Source organism: Vulpes vulpes, chromosome 2 (assembly GCF_048418805.1).
Source record: "Vulpes vulpes isolate BD-2025 chromosome 2, VulVul3, whole genome shotgun sequence".
Taxonomy (NCBI): domain Eukaryota; kingdom Metazoa; phylum Chordata; class Mammalia; order Carnivora; family Canidae; genus Vulpes; species Vulpes vulpes.
This window is the reverse complement of record NC_132781.1, coordinates 115,474,923-115,498,306: the sequence shown is the minus strand read 5'-3', so window position 1 is coordinate 115,498,306 and position 23,384 is coordinate 115,474,923. Positions and strand designations below refer to the sequence as shown.

General features: G+C 39.6%; 1 long non-coding RNA gene across 1 annotated transcript; it reads right to left on the bottom strand.

Moving 5' to 3' along the window:
• Nucleotides 1-95: 95 nt before the first annotated feature.
• On the bottom strand, nt 96-22,003 carry LOC140596191 (uncharacterized). Its single transcript, XR_011998212.1, has 2 exons — nt 21,744-22,003; nt 96-1,609 (listed from the first exon to the last, which is right to left on the bottom strand). It is a non-coding gene; the product is annotated as an uncharacterized lncRNA (long non-coding RNA).
• Between the last annotated feature and the right edge of the window lie 1,381 nt (nt 22,004-23,384).

The window sequence follows — 23,384 nt, the reverse complement described above, 5'->3', positions numbered from 1 at the left end:
AGAGAACAGAAATCCCATAACCCACTAGCAGCAATGCCCCTTTCTCCCCCCTGCCCCCAGCCCCTTGGAAACATCCATCTCTCCAGATTTGCCTCTTTTTTTAAATATTTTTATTTATTTATTCATGAGAGACACACACACACACACAGAGAGAGGATTTGCCTTTTCTAGACATTCAACAATATTTGTCAATTTCCTAATTCTTCTTCTGTTGCTGGTTTCTAATAACATTCCACTGTGATCTCAGTTGATAGCTCATGATTCCAGTACTTTTAACTTTAAAAAAGGTCTCATTTTACAACGTATCCTGTGATCTATTCTGGAGAATGTTCCATCTGCTCTTTAGAAAAATGTGTGTTCTAGGGGCGCCTGGGTAGCTCAGGTCATGATTTCAGGGTCTTGGGATTGAGTCCCACATTGGGCTCCCTGCTCAGTGGGGAGTCTGCTTCTCCTTCTCCCTCTGCCTGTTGCTCCCCCTGCTTGTGCTCTTTCTCTCTTTCTATGTCTCAAATAAATAAATAGAACCTTTAAATTAAAAAAAAGAAAAATGTGTATTCTGCTGGTGTTGAACAGAGTCCTATGAATACTCATTGATCCCACCCAAATCCAGTATGAGCTCACCGTAACTTAGGTAGTTCTATCTGAAAAGACTCCGTTTTCCAATAAGCTCACATTCTGAAGTTCTCGATGGGTGTGGATTTGGGGTAGAGGGGCATCATCCAATGGTGCACAAGCACTTTTGTGAATGCCGCCTATGCCTTCTAAGCACAATACCTGGGCTTCCTCGGGAATGGGGCCTAGCGACTGCTTTTATTCCTTTGTATTGGTCAGACCTACCTATTCCTTTGCACATATAGTGACTTTTGTTGAAAAATGGGGAATTTTAAATAATGCAATGTCAACACTGGAAATCAGATCCACATACACATGAAGTGTTTGTGGTTCCTTGTTAATGAATTTTTAGAACCAGTTCTGTAGAGTCTGTATCTTTTGTCTGTTTTTAGTTGGCTTAGAGGTCAACAAATGATTCAAGAGAAATTTCCTTAAATGCCTGGAAGCAGTACATCTCTAAGTCTCCACTGAGCCCATCAGCTCTATGTTGGTGTTCAAGACTCCGCCTCAGCATCACTTTGTCCTTGATAAGAATCTTGGGGTCAATCAGACATGGGAGCTTCCATGGCTTAGGTCTTCCCTGGGCACAGCTCTGGGCATGAGCAGGGCTCCATGCATGCACGTAGCCTTCCAGGTTCCCAGGAACAGGCCAGAGCCTTAGACACCCCATCAAGATACCTTCTCCAGCTATCCCTTTTCACCTTGTTGGTTTGCCTACTGTGGGGCATGCTCCATCAGTAGGCAAACCAACCACCTAGAGCCACTGGCAAATGAAAATGTTGCCTGATTGATTTCAGTAAATGCCCTGCAAAACACTGTTGTTCTGAGTAATCTCCAAGTCAGGTCAGATGAAGACAAGACTGATGAGTGGGGTCTTCTGGGAACCACAGACGGTTAAAATAATGACAGTTCTCTGGGAATTGGGCTTGTGCCATCGGAGGCTGCCAGGCTCCGGTTTTCCCCAAGATTGTGTGTTGTTTCCAAGGCTACCGCACAGCTGAAAGAGCAGAAGGGGAAATGGGAAAAGTTATATTAAAACTCCACAAGACTCGCTGTTCCTACCAAGATTAAGCAGTTCGTTGTTTGTTTGTTATTTTAATAAACACTCCCTGGATTGTTGTCTTTGGTTAATTTCCTGAGCACTGAAAAAGTCTATTCTGATCATTGTTGCCAATGTTCTCATGGCTTTCATAGAGGAGAGGATTTCCAGAAGTCCTTAGTCCATCATCCACGCCAATGCCCTGTGGCCACATCTCTTCAGGCTGACAAACAATTTCCTTATTTTGAATTTATCAGAATCATAGGAAACAAAGTGCCTGAAAATGTGAAGTCCTCAATTTGATTAAGTGGCACTTGCATTCTTTTGGAAACACACTCCATTCATTGTGTTGGAAAACCTACATTTTTGGCAGTCACTGTCATGACTCTTTTGATCACAAGCAGAGCAAGCTAGTTTGGGTTTAATTGTAAAGGCACAATTTATCCCCTGGATAAGATTTACTGGGCAGGGGCACCTGTGCAGCTCAGTGGTTGAGCATCTGCCTTTGGCTCAGGCCATGATCCCGAAGTTCTGGGATCAAATACTGCATCAGGCTCCTCACTTGGAGCTTGCTTCTCCCTCTACCTATGTCTCTGCCTCTCTCTTATGTCTCTCATGAATAAATAAATAAAATCTTAAAAAAAAAAAAGATTTACTGGCACATAAGAGTGGCCTATTCTCTTCTACTTTCAGATACCACTTGCATCAAAATGACTTAGATTAGTCATTTCTCCCAGTAGATTTCTCTCTCTTTGAATTCCTAGCTAGTACTTTTCACTATGAGATTTCAAACTTGTATTTTGTTAGTTTTTTTTTTTTTTAAATATGATTGGTCTTAATAGACCACACTGTTCAAACACCCTGTGGTTAAGACCCATTTAAAGTAGAATCAAAAGTGTTATAAAATTCCATGATTGCTTTGGAAACTATAATGTCTTTAAAATTTACAAACTGTGAATATAGAGAAAAGGGTAAAAAATAAAATAAAAACCTAAAACCACTCTCATTTCTGGAGCTTCCACCGCTGTATCCTAATATCATTCCTAGCATTTTCACACATATTGTATAATTTGCAACTTCCAACAATCTTTTGAAGAAGCTAATAGAAAGAACTTGTATTTTACAAATTACAAAATGGAGATCTTAAATAAGAGGCCCACACATACACAACTAGTGATTGGTAGAACCTGGACTCAAAGGCAATCTTTGCTTCTTTTCTTTTTATTGCGCTTTGGTTTTAAAAGTAATGCTAATGATAAATATGCCTCCTGATTATCTGAACTTCCATGAAGATTGAAATAGCTTGAGGGACTTCTTATAATACTCTTTCTGTATAAGAATATATAGATACTACTTTTTTTTTTTTTTGCCTTTTTAGATAACGGCCAGAGACAAAATCTTTATTCTTAATGCCACAGACTGTAACTCAATACAGAATGTAAATTATTAGGAAAACATAAATAGCAAATGAGCACACAAGTTGCCTGGAGTTTTTGGGAAAATAATAGATAGGAATTTTTTTTTATCAAAATATAGTTTATTTACAATAAAAGTCTAAACTACTTATTATTTTAATGTATTGCTTTTAGCCATTTTAATTATATATTTGGATTTTCAAAACTATCGCTAAACCAGTAGTAAAAATAATGTTCCAAACCACTGAGATTTTCTTGGCATGATTCAGCATTTAAGCATATGGCACTTGTCACTCTTTCGTGAGTCATTGCTTCCAAAGAACTTTCTTTTTAATGTTCTAATAGTTCCTGGTAGGGATTTTGATTTTGCAAACAATTTTATATCAATTGATGTCTCCAGAAGTTTTTCATTATTACATAAAAATCATATTTTGGTTCTCTTTACACAAAATCAAAACATGCAACAAAAACTATTATCACTTTCTCATGAACTACATAGTAATAACACACATTTGGTTGCCATTCTGGCTCATTCTTTCTGTCATCTCAGAGAATCACTTATGAGTAGGGTAGTGATTCTAACATTGCATATGTCCCATCATTTTTAACGATATTTGTAAACTCTGTGATTAAGACTTGTCTCTCTAATGGACCTAGAAACGTTTTTGCTCTGGTAGAGTCACAAAATAAGTCATCCTATCACGTTCCAAGTGCCTTCATCAAGCTGTGGCCATCTTTCCTGCTCGTTGATCAAGGAGTCTCTTGTGTGAGACTTAATAACTATTTCCACGCTTTTCTATTTATTTCAGTCCAGTAAAGATTGTGAAAATCTCCTAGGTGGATGATAGTTTCCCAGCTATGAAAAGAAGTGTGATAGTGTTTGATGTTTTAACACACACATGAGGAAAGAACACGGTCCACCGTCTTAAACATATACAAGATTGGGAACTTCAAATAGGTTGTCCAGTGTCGAGACTCTTAAAGGAATGTCATTCATAATAAGAGCTCTAGAAATAGAAACATTCCCCAAACAGGACCAGAAATACTACAAGGGAACTAGACATTTGCATGGGACTCTGATTTGGGGGGGAAACATACTTTTTGTGAGAAATTTAATCCTACTCTGATCTTTACGCATATAGAATCCAAAGTAATATCATCAAAGGGTTGTGGAACTCCCAAGCTGGTAAATTAAGAGAAAATATATTTTGGCTAGATGAAATAATTGGTGGCTCAAGCCAAAGAAAATGCAAAATCACTTTTTATGTGTTCTACTTCAGGCATGGCCAAGGAAGCTCCTGCCAGACCAATTTTCCCACAAATAAAAGCTATAAACTTGGATAAATTTTTTAAAAACTGCCTAGAGGTAGCAGAGTGAACAAAAGCAGGAAGATTATAGTAGAGAATCAACTCAGAAGAAAGAATGGCCTGGGGTGATCTTCCTGTTTTTTTAAATGACTTAAGCCTGAGAGTCAGGCTGGACGCACCTCTTACAGGATAAAACATTGGTGGAAAATCCATACTTTTTCTGGCCTTCAAAACTACAGGAGAGAGTTTGAAATAATCATTACCACTAGAAAGTAAGGAAGATACCCCAAAAAGAACAGAGCCAGAGAGATGGAGCACCAAATCCTATGTAAGAAATTTGGCCAACTGACTGCATAATTTTGAACCATGCATACACAGGGTAGACTCAGAGCATTTTGAAGTGAATTTGGAGCTGCACCAAAGAGACAATGTTTATGAGTCCAAGATAATTCCTTATCTGTTGAAACTAAGAAAATCAGCATTCCATTTAGGAATACAATGGAACTCAGACTCTTTACATGTTTAGAATATTCAGGAAATAGTACAAATTCAGCCAACAGATAAGAAAAGACAACTTAACCCATTCTCCAGAGAAAAGATAATCAATGGAAACCAATTCCCAAATGAACATATCTTGGTTGGAATAAGCAGACAGGGTTTTATTTTACCTATTTTAACTAAGTGGCATAAAAGAAAATATGCTCTCAATAAATAAAACTATAAGAAGTTTCATCAGAAAACTAGATATTTAAAAAGTCCCAATTTCAAGAATGAAAAACTCAGTATATGATGTAAATATGCACTGATTGGGCTTCACAGCAGATTGGAGTTGACAATGGAGGGAGTCCCTAAACTTGGAAACAGATCAATAGATATTTTTCCATCTGAAGAACAAAGAAAGATGGTTGAAAACCAAAATGAACAATATCTGAATTCCCAACATACATGTAACTAAGGTCCCAGAAGCAAAGGAGAGAGAAAATGGGACATAAAAAAACTATTGAAAAGAATGACTGAAAAATCCTCAATTTGGTGAAAAATCTAATTTATAGAACCAAGAGTTTCAGTGAATCACAAGAGTGGGTGTGCATAAAATGAGTAAGCACATCATAGTCAAAATACTAAAACCCAAAGAAATAGTGGTTTTTAAAAAAATATTTAGTTTAAATTCAATTGTGCCAGCATATAGTGTAACCCCTCATCCCCTCAAGTGCCCTCCTTAGTGCCTGTCACCCAGTCACCCCATCCCCCCACTCTCCTCCCCTACTGCAACTCTTTGTTTGTTTCCCAGAGTTAGAATTTCTCATGGTTTGTCTTCCTCTCTGATTTTTCCCCACTCAGTTTCCGCCCTTTCCCTTGTGGTCCCCTTCACTATTTCTTATGTTCCACATATGAGTGAAACCATATGATAATTATTTCTCTGATTGACTTATTAGCTAGAGAACAATGATACATCACCCATATGCAAAAAAAAAATGGTGCAAATATTTTTCTGATTTCTTGTGAGAAATTTTGGATATCAGAAGGCAGTGGCACAACATCATAAACTGCCACACCACCGTTCTACATCCAATAAAGATATTCTCCAAACACGAAGGTAAAATGAAGACAATCTCAGATAAAAGGAGACAAAGACAGTGTGATGCTAGGACTTGTACCAGGCAGAAATTCAAACCATCAGGAAGAAATGAAGCACCACCATGGTTGTTTATACAAAGTAGCCTAGGAAATCTACAAAACAACTACTGACATCCCAAATTTAATTTTAAAAGGTCAGAAATCAATTGTATTATTGCATACAATCAGCAAACAATGGGAACTGTAATAAAATAAAGCATGACACAGATATAAAAATTGTACAAATGTCCCACAACACAGGGTGCATCGAACAACAAAGGCAACTCAACATGAACTTTAAAAAAAAAACTACCACACAGGAAACAACTCAGCACAAGGAAGAAACAACAGAGAACCCCAACCCTAAACAGGGTCCCTGATGGAAACGGGGAGCTCACTATCGGACCCTCGAAGAAAGGCTACCTTGTTACAAACTGTCAGAAATTTGGTCACATTGTGCTCTGCCCCTGGGTAGGAAGTAGGACCTGTAATCAATGAACTTGGGCATTTAGCTGAGATTTCCAAGCAAAACTGGAAGACGTGACCCCTGTCCTCCTTACTCTTTGTAGTAAAATGCTACCAAAGAAAAAAAGAGAGAGAGAGAGAGAAATTGAGCAATGGACCATTAAATTAAGTGGAAAGGAACCAGCACTTGATGATTTGGAAAATTCTGTCTTTCCAGATAGCATGCTCTAGAAACAAGGCCAAGGGTGTGACTGGAAAACCATTTGTTAAAGAGACTACAAGTGTGACTCATGATCTGATCAACCTTCTCAAGAAGGAACCGTATTGGATGCTCACATTTAAAAGTGCTGGTCTGTTTGACATCCCGGGCTGTGGCCCCAGAGGCCAGAGAGGGCAAAGCTACCCTCCTGGAGAGCCCTAATGACAGAGCATCAAACTACAGAGGATGGTTCTCAGCAGCTTGCCTGGAGGGGTCGAGAACTTTCTCTAGACCAGTGCCCTCCACCTCCCCAACTTACTCCTTCCATTAATTTTTTTTTTTTTTTTGGAATGGAAGTGTCTATCCTATGCCTGTCCAACCATTGTGCTTTGGTTTTTTTGTTTTGTTTTCAACCATTGTACTTTGGAAGCAATAACTTGTTTTCTGGTTTCACTGTTCTATAGATGGAAAGAAATTTTGGCCCAGGAATGGATCATACCAAGAGTCTCACCCATACCTGATTTAGGTAATTTGGTTAATGAGATTTGGAACTCTTTCCAGTTGGTAATATTTAAGTGAGGTTTGAATTTACAGTTAATGCTGGAATGGCTTAAGACTTTGGAAGATGTTGGGATGGGGTGAATGTATTTTGCACATGAGAGAACATGAATTTTGGGGTACCAGGGAGTGGACTCTACTGGGTTGAATAGTATTCCCACCTCAAAAACATATTATGTCCATCTGGAACCTGCAAATGTGATCTCGTTTGGAAACAAGGTCTTTGCTGGTGTGATGAAGTTAATGTGAGTTCACACTGGATTAGAGCAGTCGCTGATCCAAGTGTCCTTATAGGAAGGACGAAACCTGAACATGGACACACACAAGGAATAAAGCCATGGGAAGCCAGAGGCAGAGATTGGACTTATAGTACCATAAACTAAGATTACCAGCAACCACCAGAAGCCAAAGAAGGCAGGGAACCATCCTTCCTTACAACTTTTGGGGGTTAGAAGGGCTCTGCCAACACCTTGATTTCAGATCTCTGGCCTCCTGAACTGTGAGAGAATAAATTTCTGTTTTAATCTACCCAGTTTGTGGTACTTTGTTATAGTCACCTCAGGAAATGAACACCCTCTGGGACCAATTTATTGAATGGCCTGCATTAATGGGAGTACAAACAGAGCATCATTCCATGAAATAGCTCATCCAAGAAGAAACAAAATTATTATTGCCATTGACCATAGGATCATTCTCAATGAGCTTTGAAGAGAATAGATAATTAAACAAGAAAGAATATTCAAAAAGCTTTGTGCTACAAGATCAGAACTCAAATAATATTACTACACACCAACAAAAAAAAATCAATTGTGATGTAATAATAATCTAATAATACAAATATTTCACAATAGCTACCCCAAAACTCTAAAGGACCAATAAATAAGTTTTTAAAAATAATACTCCCAAGGTCTTAGCTGAAATAGCTACATCAGAATCAGGAAGCACTAGATAGCTTCAACAGCAATCATTCCTCATAGCTCTGGAGGCTGGCAGGTCCAAGATCAAAATCCCATCTGATACAGTTCCTGGTGAGGGACCTCTTCCTGGTTTGCAGAGAGATATCGACTTGTGTCCTCAGGTGGTGAAGAGAGAGAGGGAGCTGGCTGTAGTCCCTTCCTTTCATCCCCTTATGAGGCCACCAGTCCCACCATGGAGGCTCCATGCCCATCTTCATCCAAACCCAATTACCTGCCAAAGGCTCCATTCCCAAGGATTGGGATTCCCATCACATTGTGAATTAAGGCTTTAAAACACACAGTTGGGGATCCCTGGGTGGCTCAGTGGTTTAGCGCCTGCCTTTGACCCAGGGTGTGATCCTGGAGTCCTGGGATCGAGTCCCACATCAGGCTTCTGCATGAGCCTGCTTCTCCCTCTGCCTGTGTCTCTGCCTCTCTCTCTCTCTCTCTCTCTGTGTGTGTGTGTGTCTCTGTGTCTCTAATGAATAAATAAATAAAAATCTTTTAAAAAAATAAAAAATAAAACACACAGATATATATATATATATATATATGGAAAAATATTTGAAAATATTTTACAAATGTATACATATTTTATATATACATATATATTACTTATATATGTATATATGATATATATACACACAAAATGAAGGCAAGAAGAGAAGACAAATGCATACATTGTTTTTGAAGTTCTAATAAAATTTTTTTTTCTAATCAAAATTCTTAAATGGCTTTCAGAGAATCACACACATGCATCTAAAAATTATTCTAAAAGAGTAAAAAGAACCCAGAATTATTTGAAGAAGAAGATATCTACCCTTCCATATGTCAAGAATGACTTGAAGTCTCCTTAGGACTCAGTGAAACTACCTCCCTAAGAAAAATAAATAAATAAAAACGTCGTAGAGATAGGAAAACACGTATCATCTGCAGCTTCTATAGTTTTACAGTTTACGATAAATTTGATGGCCCCTGTTCGTGGAGATGATTCAAACTTCCTTCAAATCCTTGTTTAAGAGCCAGTTTAAATGGATGCTGTTGCCTGTAAAACTCTAATCATTCCTTTGTGATTGGTGAATGAGGAAAATATTAGGCTGGAGAGAAGTTAATTATAGTCCAAGGACCTGTCTGAATTAGTGAATCAGAAACCAATCTGGAGTCCTGTCACACCTCTGAGAAGTTCCCCACAACCCCCCCCCCCCCCCCCCCCGCCCCCAAGTGTCTGATGCTCATTTTCCTTCAGAGAAGCCAGGCAGCTGAAGTCAGCTCCTCCCTCAGAGCATGAACCACGGAATGGAGATGGCGCGTTTGTCAGGTGCATAGAGCCAGCGTGGAAAAGCAGATCCAAAGGCCAACAAAACAAAACAAAACAAAACAAAACAGAAAAAAAGGCCCTTCAAATCAAAAGCCCTCCTCAATAATGAAAAACAACCACATTTTTTGATTCTCCATTCATCTCAAGGTAATTCTAATACTGATATTGTGTCAACTTGCAAAAATAATATTTAAGAGCTTATATAGAACCCAGTTCATCCTCCAGCATCATTTACACTGTTTAGTAACATAGAATCAGAAGTTATGGGACGTCTGGGTGGCTCAGTAGTTGGGCATCTGCCTTTGGCTCAGGACATGAACCCAGAGTCCCAGGATCGAGTCCCACATCAGGCTCCCTACATGGAGCCTGCTTCTCCCTCTGCCTGTATCTCCGCCTCTGTGTGTGTGTCTCTCAGGAATAAATACATAAAATCTTTAAAAACAATAAAAGAAATCACTTTGATGGGAGATGGATGCTCAGTGTTTACAGATGAGGAAACATGAAGGTACAAAAGAATGAAGATGCTCATTCACGGTCTCACGTTGACTCCTGGCCAAGCCCACATAGAGGCGGGAAGCTCCTAGAGCCGTGCATTTGCTTGGACAAGGAAACCAAACTGAGTTGTCATCACCATTTGCGATGATTTCCTGCCTGCCTGCCACAGATGAAGACCAGCTTTGTTTTATTTGTCTCCTCTTCCTTAAGCTTGTCCAGATCATGAGAAAGTCACGAATCTGATTTTTTTTTATTTTTTCTCATATTCTAGAATTAAAAGATAAATAGGAGAGTGAAACTATTGATTGACTATACTTGTGAATTCTGGTATTCCCATCTCCTCCCCTCAATAAATAAAAGAGAAGAAATTAATAGAAAGTCTGAATCATGTTTAACACCCTATCCCAAAAATGAAATTCCTGGAGCTTTCTTTCTGGTTACCCTACTTGATCTCTCTGTATTTGTAAATTCTAGTAACCAGGAAATTCTTATCCTTTATTTTTCCAAGTCCCTTTTCATTGTCAAATATCATTCATAAATGTAGATACTCACCCCCAACCCTATTAAGTATGAAGTATTTTAATGGCTGATATCTTAGTTTATCACCTGGAATAAAATGGCTTTATCACAAACAGAATTAACATTTTGTTTATTAGCCATTTCTATGTTGCTTTGCAAAAACCTGAACAGAAAGTGTAAAGAAAGAGGCGTAAAAGTGAAATGTAATGGAATTTTATATTTTAACTTATTACAAGGGAATCACATGGCTCGGGGCAGTAAAATGACTGATCTATACGTTTCACTTTAGCGCTGAATATATTTATGTGTTTATGTATATGTTTACATATAAACATATATAATTAACATATATTATTAAAGATTGGTAATATCTATTATTATCATCAGCAGACATTAAAGTTCTCACATAGGAAAAGAAATATGGGAGGAAACTAGGTAAGAATTAAGAGAGCAGGAAATTATAATTTACCCTATAAAAGTTTGGTGGGGGGAAGCTATTTTCTTCTTCTTTTTTTTTTTAATTTTCAAATCTTTAGCTTTTTTAGTATTTTCTACTTACAGAGCCTAACAGCCAACGAACAGTTAAAACCAGGTTGCTAAAAAAAATAAATAAAACAAAAACCAAACCAAAACAAAAAAACAGATTGCTGCTAGTATGAAATCATAAATTCTTGGGAAAGCCCCAACATGAATGATCATCAGAAGCGTATTCCTTGGGGTAAAAGTTAACACCAGGGAAGACAGCGCGGCTGACAGTCATTTAGCTCCATGGAAATTACTTTGCCACATCTTTCCATGTAGAACAAGCAGCTGAGAGACTGAAGATGCCCAACACCTTGGGGAGATGGGGTGAAGGTCAGGAGGTCAGGAGGTCAGGTCAGGAGGTTGGGTCCCCATGAAGGGGCTCTATGCCCTGGAGTGAGTCAGGGCTCTCAGCCTCGTGTCCTCATCTGAAAACAGAAGACCCTCACCTCCCAGCTGCAGGAAGGACTGAGCATGCACACCCCCAGCACTCACCCACAGGGGTCAGAACCCAGGCTCTCATTAAGTGAGAAGCTCCTCTGGTCCCCCACACCCGATTCCTACCCCTGCTGTGACTTCACAGGCCCATCCTAATTTTGCCTTGAGGGCATGCTCAAGGCTGGCAGGGGAATCAGGTACAGAGCTTTTCATTGACATTTAGCAAAAAAGACCATCCTTTTGAAAAAGAAGAAATAGCTTAAGCAACATTGGTTCTCTTGAATATTTTTACGGTGAGATGAAGGCATCACCAAACATCATGTGAATTTTCAGCTCATTTATGGAACTTTTTCTCCCCTAAAATATCTGAACTAAAAAAAAAAAAATGTAAGAGGTGTTTTTTTTTTCTGAGTTTGATTTTTAAAGAGATAGCTGAATAGATGTTGTTAACTATTTCTAAACTGTTTTTGTTTCATGTGGTTTTCCTTTAGAAATCTCATTCTCTCGCTCCTTTGGGTTTTGCTGAAAGGCCCGTAGGTCACTTGAATTAATTTCACAAAAATATCGGGATCAGGATGTGTAGAGTCACCACATGCCACGGTTAACAAAGAAATAATTAAGTGTGTCTCTGGCGACTTGGATTTTACCTCTAAGTGATACAAGTGGATGATGCAGATGCTGTGGCTTTCCAGAGGGAATTATCTTCAGGAAAGGAGTTTCCAAGCTGGTGTTGGAACCTGCCATACTTTGCATCTCTGATCAATTCCTTAGGGATGGGCACAACAGCAAGACAATCGTGACAAGAAGAATGTGTCACAATTAAGCTTACAATTTGAATGTTATATTCGTTCATGTATTCAGAGCTTAGCACATAGTTTTATTGACTATATGCTTTGCTCTTTGCCATAGAAGGGTCCCAACTGATTCCGGCATGCACCCTTCTGTCGGGAAACATAATAAAGATAAGCATGCAAAAATAACAATATGATAAGATAGGAAATAGTGAACATTGAATAAGATGGAAGTTTTGCAGAAGGACAGAGATGTGTATTATATGATTTCTTTCTGTATTTCACATCCAGAATTAAAAAAAAAAAGCCAACCCAATACATTATATTTCAGAGGCAAGGGTATTAATATTTTGAGTACAAAGAGAGTTAGCAAACCAAGGTAAACATATAGCTAATCCAGGCCAAAAATATCTGCCTGTTTTCTTTTAATGATGGGTTAATTATGGGAAATAAACATCAGCTTAATTGATTCCGTCTCTAAATTTTTTTTAGACCTGACAAGTTGATTCCAAGTGCTTCTAATTTTACCTGGTGAAATAATATTTCCTAAGCCACCTTGGCCAGGTGTGAGGGCAGGAGAATAAAGTCTAAAATGCAATATATATTGCTCTTCTGTGTCTCTGCCTTCCCTGCCTGGAAGGGCTGCATGTCACCCAACGCCTATTAGCATCTGCGACCACAGAAACTACCCCCAACAAAATCCAACACCTGACTGCCAGGTGAGCTGGAACTTGTCCCAGGGCTGGACCGTGTCCCCCACAGCCAGCACGGGGTAGGTGGCAGGGAGACAGATACTGAAGATTAGAAGATTAGACTCATTCTGTGGCAGGTAGAAATTAGGGGATGTTTTCATTATCTTAGTTACCTGAGCCATGATTGTAATAAAGATTTCAGAAAGCTCTTAAAATATCTGTTTTCAAGGAGGAAGGATGTCAGAACAATCAGGGAGTCATGAAATAGTTTTGGACTGATGCACAAAAAGAAAATTTAAGAGTCTTAAAGCCTTTGCACCTGTGGCAAGTGAGATGGGCCTGGATAGGAGCCCTGCATGGGAACAGTTCACTGGAACTACAGTCCGACAGCCACACATTTGTCTGCCTGTACCCCGTGTGAATAGAAGCAAAAGCATTTTTAAAGCCAATAGCAAACAAACTTGCATCAGGAATTCCAACGGAAACTGCTTTTCTCTGATAAACACACGAAAATACCAGAGCCATCATATAAGACACAGAAGCCTTTCAAGTCCCCAAAAGTTAATGGACAGACTCATTCAACCAAGGCTCGCTTTGATATTTGTAGGAATAAATCTAAAGCATCTACTCTAATGTGCCATTAAACTTTTATTGGATCACAGTCAGGATGCATGAGGATTAAAACTCATCTTAGCTGAATAATGTATGCTAAAATGTATAGTGTCTGTGTTCAGGTTGTAATCATCACTTGGCTAATGCACTGCAATAGCCTGATGGGCATTAGCCCATTTTGAACCTAAGCACTAATATCTTGACAACAGAAGGGGGATGATTTCATCACTCAGCACAGGACAAGCACGTCCATGTGGGTCATCCTAGCTCTTGTTTGAGTGAGCATTAGCATAGTTCATCATGAAGATATTCACTGAGCTGTTGCTCGAACGAGTCTGAATCAACTTTTCTGAGTGATTTTTTTTTTCTCTAATGATCTTCATTGTTGTAGTCTTAGCTCCGGGATCACGGGGGAGCATCCTTCCCTCCAATAACCTATGTCCTTGTACTTAGTCTTGCCTTTGTTAAAATTTTAATCAGCTCTGTAATTCACACTCAGGTGTGAGGGGCTACTTACATCAACATGTCATGGCCTCCTGGTGCGTAACTGAGAGAGAGGAATGAATGTTCAGTCTCAGCTGCGGGGAGCGGCAAAGGTGAAGCGTGGTGGGGCTTTGTACTGTTTCCATCCCGTCCCCAGCCCTTGCCTGCTTATTCTACTTAGAAGGAGGGTCCAGCTGTATCCTTACCTATAGGGTGGGTTTCTTATTCAGCTCCCTCTCTGAAAATAAGAAGCCATGAATATTCTTTTTGAAAGCTTTAATCTCTTCCTTATCCCATGTGGATTTACCTCAGTAGGGAAACCACTTATGTGTTCTTATATTTTTGTTTATTATGATTGTACTTCAGAGCATTCTCAGTAATCTTTTTGGCTTGTGGAAATCGAGGAGAGACTCTCTATAATGCTTTGAAGAAAGGGGAAAACAGCATTATGGATAAGATATGAGGTGGGTGTTGATAGACGGTGCCTTTAAGAATAACTGTTAGGAGTGCAATACCTCCCATTTATCTCAGGTTTTCAATGAGAAAATAATTATTTGGTTCACAAAGAGAGATTTCCACTAAGGGCCTGAGAAGTAAACTGTGTTTACAGTGGGGATCCCCTCCTCTGAAGTTACTTTATGTGGCAGTCTTCCAGAAACCCCCAATTTTCCATCACTACAAATTCACACCTTGGGACCCCGGGTAGCACTATGGGGGATGCATAGTAATGGTCATACCTACAGGTGTGCAACACAACCTTCTTGACCAGTACTACGTTCATGAATTATTGGATTGTTTCCACGGATGGCTGGAAGGAAGAGTGTGTCAATAAAGAGCTGGAGAGAGGGATGCCTGGGTGGCTCTGTGATTGAGTGTCTGCCTTTGGCTCAGGGCATGATCCTGGAGTCCCTGGATCGAGTCCTGCATGGGGCTTCCTGCGGGGAGCCGGCTTCTCCCTCTGCCTATGTCTCTGCCTCTCTCTGTGTGTGTCTCTCATGAATAAATAAATAAAATCTTAAAAAATAGATAATTAACAGGGAGGGAAAAAGACAAAAATGTGAAGTTACATGGAGGCAACATGACAAAATGACTTGGTGGAGGGGCAGAAGGCAGACTTAATGACCAGTTTGTCTCTGGGACTATTCAGCCTGCATCATTCCAGTAAAGAGGAAAATGAGGACAGAGTACCACCCACATCCAGACAATGGTTTGCTTTATAATAGGGACTGCCCGCGTCCATCTCAAAGCACCAGCACTTTACCATACTGCATGACTCATGTCAGAGACACAGTGAGTATCTGTTGGGTGAATGAACAAAAACACAAATACAATAATCTAATTTTAATTTTAGGATTTCCTGGCATTCCATAAAGACATTTTACGTTCTTTTAATGTAAGCGATAGCACATCTAGACGTGCTAGATTTTTTTACAGTTCCAAAAAAAAAAAAAAAATGTAGGAAAACAAAAGAGCAGGAATTGGGAACCAAAGCCAGCTGTCCCTATTTATAGTGCACTGGGAAATATTTCACAGAACTCCCTATCTAGGGATTTTTCATAGGAAGGATAACCTCTGATGACCAAGAGCCCTGGAGGGAGGGACCCAAAATGACAAAACATGTAGATTTAGAAATTCAGAGGAAAACCAAAGCAGGAGAAGAGAAGACCAAGGGAAGTATTAAAAAAAATTTCATAAAAAGAGTAGATTCATCCAGTTTAAAAGTCATCCCCATGGATTTAAGAATAATAGCCACAAGCCCTGCCTTAAAGTTATCACTCAATGTCCTTTCGGATGCCTACCTGAATTCACTGTAGCCTCACCAAGAACAAAGTACACAGAATGAACCAGTTGAAGTCCTCAAAGGGTTGGATTTGCTGCACTTATCACAGATTTCAATTAACTGTCTCTCCCATGAGAAAAGCAAACGGCAAGAGCATTGTTTGCCTAGTTTCCTGATCCTGAGCATTAAAAAATGCTTCAGGAAAATATACAACACACAATGGATGATTTGTGATTCCTACCTGCCTGTAGTTCACTCATTCAACAGATATTTTCAAGAGAACATTATATGCCAGGCAATGTACACAAAAAGAGCAGTGGAAACATCTAATGTCTGACCACAAAGGTTTCATGAGTGTAGAAAGCAGAGAGGACAGAGGAGGAATAAACATATAGATGTTAGACATAAAATACGCAGTCAGGTTTCAATAATTGCCATTAAAGGGGGAAGGCAGCCATCTGCTGTTTTTGAGAGGAAGACAGAGAGAGTGTTCTCTATGGAGGTCATGTCTCAGCCAAGCCTGAAGGAAGTGAGGAGTGAGCACTTGAGGATGCCTGGAGAACAGGAGTCCAGGCAGAGGGAGCTGCCGTGCAAAGGCCCTGAGGCTGGCCTATTTTTGAAGGGTGGAAAGACAGGCAGAGTTCGGGGTGGAGGAGGGGGGTGCAGAGGAAGTAGGGAGAGGACAGTGCTGAGAGGGGTGTGATGAAAAGTGGGTCCCACAGACCCCAGGAACCTGGAGAGGCCACCTGGGAACCTTCCACAGCAGCCCTCCTCAGGGACTCTGACAAATGTGGCTGGACCGTGCTATATTTACTGAACATTGGAAAATCCCTTTCTCTACTTCTGATGTCAAATGCATGAGTTTTTCACAGCAAGCAGTTTTCCAATTCTCTGCATCCACCAAGGGACTGTCCTACAATTTCATTCAAATCGAACCACCCAAAGTTAGCCTTGAGCACACCGGGGAAGGCCAATCCCACAACAGTGCCTCCTCTTCAGATCACCCATTCTCAAGTAGAAGGTCCCCATGGTCCCCACACTTCTGTCTGAGTGGGCAACTCATCCCCCCTCTTCAGGTTCAACAATTTGCTCTAAATGCTCACAAAACTCAATTTACTGACATTTATGGTTTATTACCAAGGATGAGGTGAAGGATAAAGACAAACAGGCCAATGAGGAGGTATACAGGTGAACTCCAGGAGGCTCCTGAGTGCAGGGGCTTCTGTCTCTGTGGGGTTGGTGTACATCATCCTCTCACATTAGGAAGCATTTAGCAACCTGAACTCTCCCAACCCCACAGTGTAGGGATTTTTATGGAGGCTTCGTCATGTAGAGATGATCAGTTATTGACTCAATCTCTAGCCCCTTCTCCCCTCTCCCGAGGATGGGGGTAGGGCTGGAATTTCCAAGCTTCTCATCATGGCTTGGGCTTTCTTGTGACCAGTCCCTAGCCAAGAGGCCACCAAGCATTGCCTCGTGAGAGAAAAAGATGCTTCTGTCACCCAGGAAATATATACACATAGTAGATCAATACATATGTATTATATATACACAGATATATATTATATATTATTATATTTTATGTATTTATATTATATATAATTAATACCATATATATGCATATATATATATATATATATATATATATATATATATATGTTTCTTATTGTGTTACACTTGCCCCTGCAAAGCTTTAAAAGCTAGGATTCTGCAGCCCATCTCTCTTTGCTCAGCCTTCTTAGGTAAATAGTCAGGTTGTATGGGGTCACATGGCAAGCATGGCCATCCATACTCAAACTGACCAACTTCACAGACCTAAAAACCAGCCATTATTATTTCCTGAAATGAACCATTCCAGAATAATGCCTTACAGAGGGCTCTAGAAATACAAATACCAGTGGTGAATGGTGTTGATAGAGATGAGGGTGACAGGAGGCACTTGAGAGGGGTTCACACTTCAATCAGTCCCACATCTGTCCCATGAAACCTAGGTCATATCTGACTTCTTACACTAATTAATTTGGATATTACACCTCTGAAATAATATCACTAAATATCTCCATCATTTACTTGGTATATATAATTCCACTAGCTGGCAAGTGACTATCCTGTTAAGTATTCCATGTGCGTGCTAGGCAGCAAGAGTGGCTGGGGAAGAGCTTTATAAATGCTGACACAGCACTGGGGCTGTATGTATCTTCTTATCTAGCCCATAAATTTCATGAGAACAGGATTTCCTCCACCCCTCTTGGCATCTCCTGTATGGATGAGCACAGTGCCTTTCGCAGAGTAGAGATGAGGTGGCTGTGGATTCATGGATGGAGGTGGAAGACATAAATATACATGAACAAGATGTTGGGTAGCCTACTTTGCTGATACCCTACAGCAGGGATTTAACCTCTGATTCCCATTCAGTGCTGGCTTTCCAACACCATGAGTTTTCTTTTCTTTTGTTTCCAGTTTCCCTGACTCTCAACGGAGTGAATCCTATCATAATGGTAGGGAGGGCCAAAGACCTGGGGTGAGCTTTCCCTTCATCCTCATGTTCCAACCACATGGCCATACAATGGAATTTCATGGAAATTTCCCTCAGTCTAGAAGGCTCCTGGTATTGAGAACTCACACAAATGATAAATGGCATCAAGTTATTTTTGGTCTTCTTCTTGTTTGAAGAGCGGTGGGAGTTTTTACTCTGAAAGTTACACGGGATTTGGGTAGGATAAGAATATACCATATGCATGTGCTTTACATACAAATTTGAAGTTGCTCAGAGGATAATTTTAAAGCCCATTTGAAGCTTTTGCAGAAAGGGAAAGTCTTGGGAGAAATACTTCTCTATATGTTGGGTTTTTACTTATAAAGAGGATAGAAAAAAGAATCAGTCAGTCCTATCGATTTTATATAAATGTGCAGGGCCAAACATTGTGATATAGTTAGCTTCTATAGCAAACAGTTTCTATAGCAGGTAACTTGTCTAGTTACTCAGAAACAGTATAATATTTTCTGCTGAAAGAAAATGGTTTCAGGAAAAAAAAATCTCTGGGCCTACCGCAAGTAGCACATAAGACATATGTCACTCAGAGTGATGAGCTTTCAAACAGCATGATGGTTGTCGTTAAACATATGTAGACAATTTTGAAATTAGATTTCTTCCTCAAAGTGTCCAAACTGCATATTAAACAGGAAACGGGTGGAGCTGTGAAAACCCTCACACACTCTTGATGAGGACAAAAGTCACTATCGTTCTGACTGGCATTTCTCTCTTTTGCAAGTAGTCTTTTCCTACCTGGCCACTGAAGGCAGAACACTGGTGCCCTGCCCACTGGGCAGCCACCCTGTGGAATCCCAGGAGCCACTGAATCACAAAGGCATCACTAGTTTGCTGTCTGTTATGGCATTTTCCAAAGAAAATGATCTATGTCATATTTCTACCCCTTGTCATGTGCACATATAAACCTATACATGTATGCATATGGAAATTAATTTCTTTATGTGCACAGGTGTTGATACCCACACACACTTATATTACCGGGTACAAACACTCTACAGATTTTCAAAGTTGTGATGACAAACTCATGATGCTGTTGCGTTGTTAGAATTTCCCTTGGACATCTGGAAGTTTCTGTGTTTTTCTGTGCACACAGATAAGATGCTAACACTTAAGTCTTGGAATGTTATCTATCTCTTCACTTGGGGTCTGGTATTGAAAGGATCGGGCATTGCTCTGGGAAAATGTTCAGTTATCTGAACTACTTTGGGCTTGTTTCTTCAGACTTTAGTATAATGTACCTGTCTTCGTACGCACTCCAAGTGAAGCCAGTGGTGCAGGCTTTGTTCAGGCAGAAAGACCAAAGGCCAACTGCATGTTGTCTTATTATCCTCTGATGGTTCATAAAACCAAAGGACTAGAGCTGAAGGGGATAGCAGTAGGAGAAATTGGAAGTTCTGCACATGGACTGTCAAGACTTAATGGTGGGCCCATGTAGATAACACAAACCTGTCTTTGCATAAACGTCAGGACAGGAGAGGTTTGGAGGGTGATCAGGAACTAATCTGAGCTCTTTCTTCCATTACGAGAGATCTTTCTACAGTTGTGTGCAAGCTGCTAGAATGTAATTTAAACAAGGAAGATAATCTATTTGCTAAGAATGGCAATTACGGTTCTTAAAAAGTTTTTGAAGTGTTTTAATTTCTGTATAGTTAGTATATGGTGTACATTAGTTTCAGGTGAACAATGTAGTGATTCAACACTTCCATACATATCCTGGAGCTCATCACAAGTGCACTCCTTCACCCCCATCACCTATTTCCCCTGGGCCCCACTCACCTTCCCATCTGGTGACCAGCGGTGTGTTCTCTGTTGTTAAGAGTCTGTTTCTTGGTTTGCTTCTAACTCTCTCTGTTTTTCCCTTGCTCATTTGTTTTATTCCCTAAATTCCCCATGTGAATGAAATTACATGGTATTTGTCTTTCTCTGACTTACTTTGCTCAGCATTATACTCTCTAGCCTCATCCATGTCACTGCAGATGGCAAGATTTCATTCTTTTGATGGCTGAGTAATATTGCACTGTGTGTGTGTGCCACCTTTACTGTATCTGTTCATCAGTCAATGGACACTCAGTCTGCTTCCATAGCTTGACTTTTATAGATAATGCTGCTATAAACATAGGGGTGCTTGTTTCCCTTCGAAATAGTGTTTTTGTATTCTTTGGGTAAATACCCCGTACTGAGATTGCCGGATTGTAGAATTTTTGACTTTTTGAGGAACCTCTGTACTGTTTTCTACAGTGAACCACTTTGCATTCCCCAGTTTTTTATATATTTTGGATGCTAAACCTTTATCAGATATGTCATTTGTAAATAAATATCTTCTCCCATTCAGTAGGCTGTCTTTTAGATTGTTGATTATTTCCTTCACTGTGCAGAAGTGTTTTATTTTGCTATAGTCCCAATGGTTTATTTTTGCTTTTATTTCCCTTGCTTCAGAAGACATCTAGAAAAATGTTGCTATGGCCAATATCAGAGAAATTACTACCTGTGCTCTTTTCTGGGATTTTTATGGTTTCAGGTCTTGCTTTTAGGTTTTTAATCTAGTTTGAGTTTCTTTTAGTGCATGGTATAAGAAAGTGGTCCAGCTTCACTCTTTTGCATGTAGCTGTCCAGTTATCCCAACACCATTTGTTGAAGAGATTGTTTTGGGGGGGTTCCTGAGTGGTTCAGTCAGTTAAGCATCTGCCTTTGGCTCAGGTCATGATCACAGGTCCTGGGATTGAGCCCTGTGTCAGATTCCCTGCTCAGGGGGAGTCAGCCTCTTCCTCTTGTGCTGTCTATCACTCTCTCTCTCTCTCTCTCTCAAATAAATAAATAAAATCTTAAAAAGGGAGAGCATATTCTTGTCCCTCTTGCAAGAGCAATTAGTATTAGGTTCAGGTACAAATCTTAATAACTGACAAAATTGATAATATGACAGCATTAAAGAAATGAATCACCATATAGATTAACCTATCTATAAACACATACAAAATACATATACTTATGTATAGACATATATATGTATGATACGTAGATTAATCTAAGTAAGCTTGGTGAAGGTCAATATAAGGGATGGAGAGAAGCATCACTTAGAGAAATTTCCTTTTAAAATGTCCCACTGATCATTATTTTCAAAAGTATTGGCAGGGCTTTAGAATAAGCCATAGAAAAAAATGCACTTTTCTTGCTGAGGCCACTACTTACAAAGTGACCAGAGAGTCAAAGAACTCCCCAGGCAAATGAGATAAACAGAACGAGTATTTTACAAAATTATTTTGCCTCTAAAATGTCATCAAATGTTTCATTTTGCCCAGCATCCCTTCCCCTTTTGTTTATTTTGAAAATTATCCCCCCGCCCCACCCCTGATCAAGAGCATCCAAGTTTACTCACACAGGATGGGCATGATCCAGATCGATGATAAGTTTCCCTTCCACAGTCCAGAAGTGAGAGCATGATTTTAGAAATCCAATATACCTGAGTTTAATATGGACACTGCACAGGAGAGAATTAGTCTCCCTCTGGGAGAATGAGTACTGAGGTTCATGTAGTGTGGAGCTGCTGGGGACATCTTTACCATGATTTGGAGAGGAATCTAAAGGAAAAGAGGTGAACACAGAGGCAGCTGAGTCAGAGGCCATGCTGCTGTCACTGGCTGATCCACTCAGCCCAAGGCATCCAGATTAGAGCCAATACATTGACCTCATTGTTCCGATGTTTGAGTGATGGCTCTGTAACTTGAACTTTAAAAACAATGGGAAAAAGCTTAGTGTTCTTTTTTGTTCATGTTGCTATAAGAAAGCTTGTAATTTTATAATGTTTTTAAGTTCAAGGAAAAATACAGGTCTGTTGAGTTCAGTATTTATACTGTAGAAATTTATTTGAAGCTAACACATTTTATGGCAGGTATGGTGCCAAAAATCAAGACAAAGAGGTCATAAAACAAATAAATGAAGGAATAGTTGATGAATCAATACTTATGTGATATATTTACTAAAATGGTGAATATTCATTATCTCAGAATATTGTACAACTTCCAAGAAAATATACTTTCTTCATTTTAAAAGAAACCCAAATAGATTAAACAATGTATGATCCTTTGTTATTCTCCTAACCAACGATAAAAAGTTTTTTAAGATCTTCTGTTTAGGGGAAAATTGGGATTTTCATGGCCCAGTTACATTTCAGAGTTAAAGTAGAAAATATGAACTATAGGGGAAAATATTTAGGATATTTAAAACTCAGAGTGAACATATCACCACACACCTACTAATCTCCCTGATTTTCCCCCATTGCTAGGGGTGGGTGAGAATTTGGGCAGAAGGCAGGTGCTCTGGTGGAGCTCAGGTTTGAAAAGCAAATTGAAAAAAAAAAAAAAAACGAGGCAAGTGGTCACTTCACTATTGTAGGGAATTAAAATCTATTCTATCTTTTCCATTGTCTCAGAAGCAGCCTGGATTCATGCTTTACACAAACTTTCTCCTTTCCCAATGATTCGCCCCCTCTGAGGCCGTGTCTCAAAGCTGTGCTAGATGTGATTGACAGTGATTGGATCAGATGGAGAAGGAACATCAAGGGGCAGTTCCTCTCTGAAACATGCCATGGTTTGTTCTTCTCATTCCAGCTTAGTCAACCACATGAGTTCATCTTGTCATGGAAAAGAATTAATTTTCCTTTCTTATTTTGGACCAAATCTATTTTCTGGAGGACTTAACCCACATCAGGTTGGTCAGACCTGAAATAAATTATTCCATCTGATAAAATTAATGAACACCAGATGAGAAGAAAAAAGAACTGTACTGCGGTTGGTGGGAAATTAGCCTGGTTCTTGGTGTGAGAAGTAATGAGGTACGTGATTCACACACACACACACACACACACACACACACACACACACACATGTCATTGACTCCTTACATTTGATCTTAGCCAAAAGGCCAAGATGTGATTCACTGGTTCCTTGATTCCTTTAAATATGAATATCATAATAACTGTAGGACAATTTTAATATTTACCTGACATTTCTGCTAACCA